Below are 8,614 nucleotides of genomic sequence, written 5' to 3'. Positions count from 1 at the left end.
TCGTGCTTTCAGGATGAGATTCCTCATTTTCAATGAAGTAAAGCGGACCAGTATTGGCGGCGGTAGGCTCTGGTGTTTAGAAGGCAAGCGGTGAGAAATGGATATGTCGTTGGCTGTGACATCTATCCCAAGAACTGCGACAGCACGAATGATTAGATTGTCAGTAGATTGTCGATTGATAATCTGCTTCAATTAACTCGTGATATCTGTTCTCAACTATAGGCTCGATACAGCCACTGGAGTCTGTAACAAACTATACTATAATGAGTATGAAATATGAATCTTACTAAGAATCTTACCAACTATTTTCTTGGACATCATCTCGTTAAACTCAGGAGGTGGGGGTCCACCTCCAGTTTTGAAAGCGCATTGTTTTTGTTTCGCGAAATCCTTTTTGGTCTCTTGCTTCAAATTACGCCACAGGTTTTGCAGCAGGCGGTGTCCGCTTGCATCCAGTTGTCCGAGAGTTGAAATTTTCCGCAATTTCAATCCAGCAGTTCTCCTTTTGCTTACTAGTCTTGCCACCTAATGCTGTGCTCTCAAAAGTTTTAGAATAACTTTCAGCTAATTCCACTATCAAATGTTTTCCCCAACTTTGAATAGTTTTCTCCTCGATTCGCAGCCATTGTAGAAATCTGTAGACTGGGCTATGGAATCATGATCATTCACATCAGTAATAGAGCAGTGCAACGGCACCGAATAAACCTCAAGCAAACATTATCAGGCACCTGAGACTAGATAAGAACCGGCTACCGATATTTGCCGATTTCCGAAGAGAAAATCTACGTCACGTCAAATGGATGGAAAAACTTGACATGGTTATCACTTTACCGGTACTAAACACCCAACATGGTTATCACTTTACCGGTACTAAACACCCAGACTTCCGGGCTACAATGAGAGTAGCAAACTACCGGTACTACAGCAGTAGCTATATCCGCACAGACTAATCAGGACCTTAATCTAGCTGCCGAGGTTGATCAAATTTCAGCACTTGAGTCACTAACGAAGAACGAATAACATCATACAGAATTGCGCACAACGCCTACCTTTTCGAGCAAATAGGAGAAAGGGAAGCCTCCTCCAACTAAAAACAGGCAAACAAGCCCTGACAAACTGCAGGCAATGCAAGGCCAGGAATGGAACAATGTCAAATCTGATATATCACTGTAAAGCATCCCTAAAGATAATCAGGATGATGCAAAGCATACTATCAGACGCAACAAGAACAAACGTCAACCTTGACGAGGACAGCATCCTCGGCAGAAACAGAGGAAGAATGGACACAGCAACAACACTCATGATAGCGATATTCAAAAATAAAGTGATCAGAAATAGAAGACACCTTGAAGTAGAAAATAAATACCAGAAAGACCCCGAGCAATACGTCAAAACAACGTTTGAGACGATAAAAAAGACAGCTCTAAAAAGAATAGAAATACATGAACTACTTCCAGAAAGCCTTGAGAGAAGTCATCCTAAAAGAAAACGACAAAGACAAAAGAAGAGACCAACCAACACCCGCTAACAATACATATACAATATCAATGTCTATGTATTTACGCCTTTTTATATATACCGAAATAAATAAACTTGACAAGCAATGACGAAACTGCCATGAAGGCCTGTTGGCCTGAGAACCGGAAGAACGAAATACGAACGATACCGAAAAGCTGCTCAGACCTATTGAGAATGGCTAAACATGGCACGACCTGAGCTGAAGAAAAAAAATAAGTGGAATGTACATGGAGTATTTGGTTGTATTAAGATAGCAACGCGTGAGTATCTAACGGCTATTTACATATATAAAGACCGATCCGGAGCCGCTGAGGCAACCTAGCTACCGTAAAGCTTAGTTTAATGTAGCAACTTACCTAGGCAAACTACTAACTTCTTCTTTCTTTCTTTTCGTCGACGTTTGGATTCCGCTTCGAGTCTTCTTCAGACTCAATACCTCTACCTCTCCAAGACTTGACTCCTCTTCGTGGGTCGAGTCTTGGTGAGTCTATTCTCTTCGAGTCTTGACTCTCTCTCTCTCTCGAGTCAGGACTCGTTGAGTGTTTTCTTTAGAGACTTGACTCGAGAGAGAGTCTCTCGCACCTCTTTCTTGAGGCGACGAGAGACTTTTTAACCTTAGTAGTTCAGTTCTGATTGTCTAACGTCAGACATCGAACGATTCTTGCGCGCTTGGGAAACGCCAGTATCGATTCTGTAGACGCTTGCAATCTGTGCTGTAAAGCCTGTGCCACTGATAAACGCTGTAAAGACAAAAGCCGTAAGATGGCTTACGCCAGTGCTTTACACACACGCAATCAGAGAATTACATACGGATACAGACCACGCTCTCTGGACATTATCACGCCGCCAGAGAGCAACGCCACAGATATAGTGGAAGCTATAATCAGCCACCCGCTCTTGAGGGAACAAAGGAATGGAATCGCCTCTATCTTCCAGATCGGCAGAGCGACATATAACTTATCATTTCACAAAGATGTTCCTTACGAAAACCTCATTGAAACATTCCTGAGAAACTCTGTACAGGGAATCCCGACACAAAACGGAACTCTATATCTGCATAGACCACAGCCCCCGGCTGTACAAATAAACATTAGGGCAGTACCTACAGAGGTAGAAAATGCAGAAATAGAGCAAATAATCAAACAATTGGGATGCGGAACGGTGAGAAACATAAAGTTGATCTACCGCAGAGGAACGAATATCCACAATGGATACAGGCAGATCACCATAAGGGACTACATTCCAGGAAAGCACCATGTAAGGTGTACCTTCCTGCAGACGAAGCACAAACAAAAAATGCTTCAAATGCCTGCAGGAAGGACACAACGCAGATAACTGCCCAAATCAAACAGCATGCGTGCAGTGCAAAGAATACGGGCATATTCGAGAACACTGCCCAAAAAACAAAGGGCATATTCGAGAACACTGCCCAAAAAACAAAAACACGTAGAGGCAGAAATGCAAAACATGGAAGAAGAGACAGAGCCACAAATAGAGGACATAACAAGTCCTAACCAAACACAAGAACCAGAGACAGAGCCACAAATAGATGACATAACAAGTCCTAACCAAACACAGGAACAAGAGGCAGACATTATAGAGGAGTCGGAAGGCGAAGATTTTTTCAACCTAAGATCGCCACCGACACCTGATAACAGTGACCTCCATAAACCTATAATACAAAAACAAGACGAAGAAGATAACAGCAGTGAAAACGCGACAGACGAGGAATTAGCAGTAATCATAACCAGTGAGGAAGACTCACACAAACCTCGAAAAAAAATAAGAACAGAGATAAGAAGAAATCTAAAACAATCAAAAGCCGAACAGGCCACACAGCAACACTGACAATGAAATTCGAAGGTAGAAATTTCACAGCAGCTGAGTTCTTTAGCGCACCTTCTTCACCAAGCAAAAGAAGTCAAAGCGAAAGAAGCCCTACGATACAAGCCGAAAGTTCGGCGAGAAGGAAACTTCTTGAACCAGACAACGTGAAGATGTAAGCCGACTGCCGAACTTGCCCCAGACCCCAAACAAATGTTCTCCTCTATACTTTCAATCAATGTCAATGGCCTAAAGGCACACTGGCAAAAAGTTAAGATTTTAACACGAACAGAAAAATGGGACATCATTTGTCTCCAAGACACCCATAGAGTCGACGACACGACGATAAACAGATGGGCACAACAAAAAAACATCAGGTACTACCCTAATCAAACCAAACCTAACCAAGAATGGACAGACATAGAAGAGGGAAAAAAAACTATATTTCAAGGGAACCAGCATTCTGATTAAAAAGGAGTTAGAACAAAAATACCACATAGAAAGCCATATAATAGTACCGGACAGGATCCAGTCACTAACACTGAAGGACATAGAAAACGGAGACATCACCACGATTTTTAATGTATACGCACCCGCGGATGTGGGGGCATATCAAACAAATTTTTACAAAGAACTAACCGAGAAACTCGGAAAAATACCAAACCGGATGATAATATGCGGGGATTTTAATTGCGTCACGAATAAAATCGACGCGAAAAACAACAGCAACTTCAAGCTGACACCAGCAGCGAAAGTGTGGAAAGAGTTCACAAAAAGATATAAATTACGAGACATATGGAGATGGCACAACACACATAAAGCGACTGTATACAGTGACGAAGGCACATCAAGCAAGACCGAGCATACGTTACAGAGGACCTCCTCATAAGAAGCCACTCCAAATATAAATTAAACTACATTAGCGACCATACTTTCCTGCAACACCTGTCAGTAAAACAGATTGAACAGGCCAGATGGGGAAGAAGCCCATGGAAAAACGACGCAAGAATGTTTGAAGATAACGATAACCTGTATCAAAATAATAAAAAATTGCATGAACAATGCACCAAAAAAAACACGAATACGAAACCATATATGAATGGTGGGAGTATTTCAAAACCCAGATCAGGAAATACCCGATCCAGTTCGGCACCGAACAACGAAAGGCCGAACAAACAAGAGTCGTCGCACTAAAAAATAGCATCGCACAAAAACAACACAGCGATAGCGATAAAGCCTACGACGGAATTGCCAGCTATATAAGCTGCAAGACTTGGAAGAAAATGAGAAACCATCCATCCAAATATTTCTTCTAAAAAATAAAGCAGTGAAAATATAGCAAAGCACTGATGGAAATAGTAAACACGAACGGAAAAAAACAACTAACATCAAAAGAGGAGGTGATAGGGGAAGTCAAACAGTTTTACGAGACGCTCTGGACCAAATCGCCAAATGACAACACAGACATGCAGAACAGATACATAGAAACAGTGAAGGACCAGAAAATAACGGAGGAACAAAAGAAAAACCTCGACACACAGACCAAAACGAAATCAAAAATATATTGAAAGATATGAAAAACGGAAAAACCCCAGGACCGGACAGACTGGAAAAACCCCAGGTCCGGACGGACTCTCAAAAGAATTTTACACAACCTATTGGAATATACTAAAGAGCGACCTGCAGGAATTACTAAATAATGCATACCTCTTCGGAGAACTATGCAACAGCTGGAAAGAGGGCATAACAACATTAATCTACAAAAAAGGCGAACCAGAAAAACTCGAAAATTGGAGACCTATCACGCTTCTTAATACGGACTACAAAATCATGACGGGAATTATTGCAAGCCGACTAAAACCAGCGCTGCGAAACCTGATACTACAGATGCAAAAGTGCGCAGTGGAAGACAGACGGATTAGCGACATATTGCGAAACATCCAAGCGGTATTAGAATACGCAAATGAAAGAATGAGATAAACGCTCATAGTCAACCTAGATCAACAAAAAGCGTTTCACATGATCAATCACACATATTAGAGAATTATGAAGTTCCAAATCATCTAATCAAGCTAATAAAAAAAAACATACGGAACAGCAACAAGCCAAATTACTGTTAACGGAGCCTTAACCGAACCCATAAGAATCCAAAGGGGCATAAGACAAGGTTGCCCCGCATGTATGGCGCTCTATGCCATTAGCATCGACCCCCCTCGCGCGTAAAATAAACAACAACGGAAAAATCAGTGGAGCCGCCATCGGGAAAGTGAACGTGAAGATACAGCAATACGCTGATGATATGACGGTATTTTTAGCAGAAGAGGAACTGCCACATATCTTCAAAGAATTCGAAAACTTTGAACAAGCCACTGGACAAAAAAACTAAACGCCGAAAAAACGGAAATTCTACACCTAAACGAAAAACCCGGACCCGGCACAGCTAATACACGATGAGGAGTACTAAAGAAACAGGAAATCCAAATATTGAAAAACCAGATAAAGAAAAAACATGGCAAAAAGAACCGCGAAAATCCGTCGAATCACTGAGGCATATAAAAACCGCCACCTGACCTGGCTAGGGAAGAAAACCATACTCGACAGTATGGTTACTTCACAAATAACGCACAACGCGAGGGCAATACCGATGCCGAAAGAGGATATAAAGGAAATTGAAGGAGTCTGCTTCCGATTCCTTTGGTACCCCGAAAAAAAATCGAAAATATCGCAAGAAACACTCTAATAGCAGATCAAAAAGTGGGAGGAATGGGCATCCCAGACATAGCAGCAATAGTACAAGCATGCGGGATAGAAAAGATAGCAACACTGAAAAAACTGGTCGAACCAACAGAAATCTGGCAACAACACACAATTTATGAACTCGGAACAAAAATAAATAAAATAAACCCAAAACTATACTCGAATTCGGAGCCACACAAATATCCCACCCCGAAGTGGTGGACGGACAGCATATACCTGGCCGAACAATTAGAATGGACCGAAGAAGAATGGCGCCACTCATAACGCAATGTATAAAAGAATCAAAAGCTTGAAAGAGAACAAGAGCAATAAAAGAACTGAAAAAAGGGAAATCAACTGGAACAAGTTCGCCAGACAAAGATCCTTCGGGAGAAAAATGATAAAAAATAACGAGCGAATCATAAACTACGAAAAATCGCGCATGATTCATACATGTTTGGTGAAAAATAGCGCCGAAGAAATATAACCAAAGATGAGCACGGAAAAAACCTAGTTCTAACGTGTAAATTCTGCGGTAAAAAAGAAGATAACGTCAAGCACATCCTGACGTCATGCTCGTATACCAAAAAAATAATAAAAAAACATAGAAGAAATATTAGCCTAGTTCTAACGTGTAAATTCTGCGGTAAAAAAGAAGATAACGTCAAGCACATCCTGACGTCATGCTCGTATACCAAAAAAATAATAAAAAAACATAGAAGAAATATTAGTGAAAACTCTAACAAATGACGCGATCCTCTATAACAAATGACGCGATCCTCTACAGCGAAGGAACAACAAAAATAGATTGGATCATCTTGTCGATATACAAAAAAGCAATTATAAACCTAAAAATAAGTCTCGACATAGAGAACCAAAAAATTGGAGATCAAAGACCGACTTACCGTAAATATTAGTTAAGTTTCGTTGTACCTAGCTTAATTTTTCACTTAGGTTAATTTTCTCCTTCTATTTCATTCTCTCCATCGTCGCCGGATTTCCTATTCTACTTGAGTCTTCTTTAGACTCGTCTTCGTGAGACTTGACTCTCCCTTGAGTCGGGTCTCTACTTTTTCTATTCTGTCGCGCCTCTCGCTTGAGGCGTCGGGAGACTGTCTGCCTATAACCTTTGGCTGGACTTGGCTTAATTACCGGCGCGCTACGACACTGTCTCGACGGTGGTTGCATGACTCTCCGTGCAGCGAAATCACAGCATCGGTTCTTGCGAAGCACGCAGGAATTAGATACAGTGCGCCTTCACAGCTTACAGAAAGAAGCGAATAACGCTATAGCTACCGCCCCGCTAGTCTATAAGCCAGGGGTGGGCAAACTACGGCCCGCGACGCCGTTCTATGCGGCCCGCTAGAGTCTGAAGAAACTTTTTAAAAGTATTGATAAAATGCGTACTAAAAATCGAATTATTGCATGGATTAACTTTTTCTTAGTATATTTCACCAGGATATTTCTGAGACAGTGGTGCTAAACGCGCGAAGGATATACCCAGTGTGACAGAATCCATCAAAATTGGAAAAGATGGGGATGAAATTGAGGTAGGAGGATCATTCGTCAGATTCGAGCCTGGAACCTTCAACGACGTTGAGACTATTACTATTTTGGCAAGATTGGATCCTGACGAATGGCCACCCGGTAGAGAAGCAGTCACTTCTACTCTTGACATTTGTGCGAAAAATTTACAGAAAAAGGCGACACTTAGGTTGCACACTTGGCTCGTTGCTGACAATGAATACACAGATGTTGATATCATGTGTTATAAAAAGCGTATCAAGAAATGGGAACTGTTCACCACTTCCTCGGTTGGAGATTCCGGATTCATTGAATTTCAATCGCAGCATTTTAGTAAATGGATTGCATTGTTGCGAAATCCATCTTCAAAAACCTACAGAATGCGACCTATTGTCAGCTTCAAATCTCGGGATTTTGTATTAGCTTTGGTTCGAGATGCACCACTAAAAATAGAACAACTCCTCAAAGTTTTGACGGGCAATTACGGCAATAATTTGACAACCCGCAAGCTCAAGCCCATTACTTGCAAGAAAGTGAACAAAGTTGAATGCTGTATTGAAGCTATCCCAGATAATTTCAAGTTTATTGACAGTGCGGCATGCACTCACGACATAAAGAGCATTATTGAGGACCATGTGATGTCGTATTTGAATTGTCAATTAAAGTGTAATAGTGATTGTCCAGCAGCCAGGCTCAGTCGACGCATCCAGGAAGACTAAGCATCTCAAATTCGCTATAGCGAATTTGAGATGCTTAGTCTTGACAGGCGCCCGTTTACTGCCGGTCGCCTTTTTAAAATCAAATGGAAATGTTTTTCACACGTCAAAAAAAAGTTAAATGACTAATCTAAAGCTCCTGTAATCATGGAAGCGGTTCTATTTTTTGCAGCATATTTATTTGAAATTAGCTTCGGAATTTAGCAGGTCCCCAGGTAATGTTGACATAAGTGTATTTTATGAGACTTAGCTTCGGAATTTAGCAGGTCCCCAGGTAATGTTGACATAAGTGTATT

The sequence above is a fragment of the Botryllus schlosseri genome, chromosome 3 (assembly GCF_051294905.1).
Source record: "Botryllus schlosseri isolate E-star chromosome 3, Bs_hap1, whole genome shotgun sequence".
Lineage (NCBI taxonomy): Eukaryota > Metazoa > Chordata > Ascidiacea > Stolidobranchia > Styelidae > Botryllus > Botryllus schlosseri.
The sequence above is the reverse complement of the archived record's forward strand: the minus strand, read 5'-3'. Positions refer to the sequence as shown.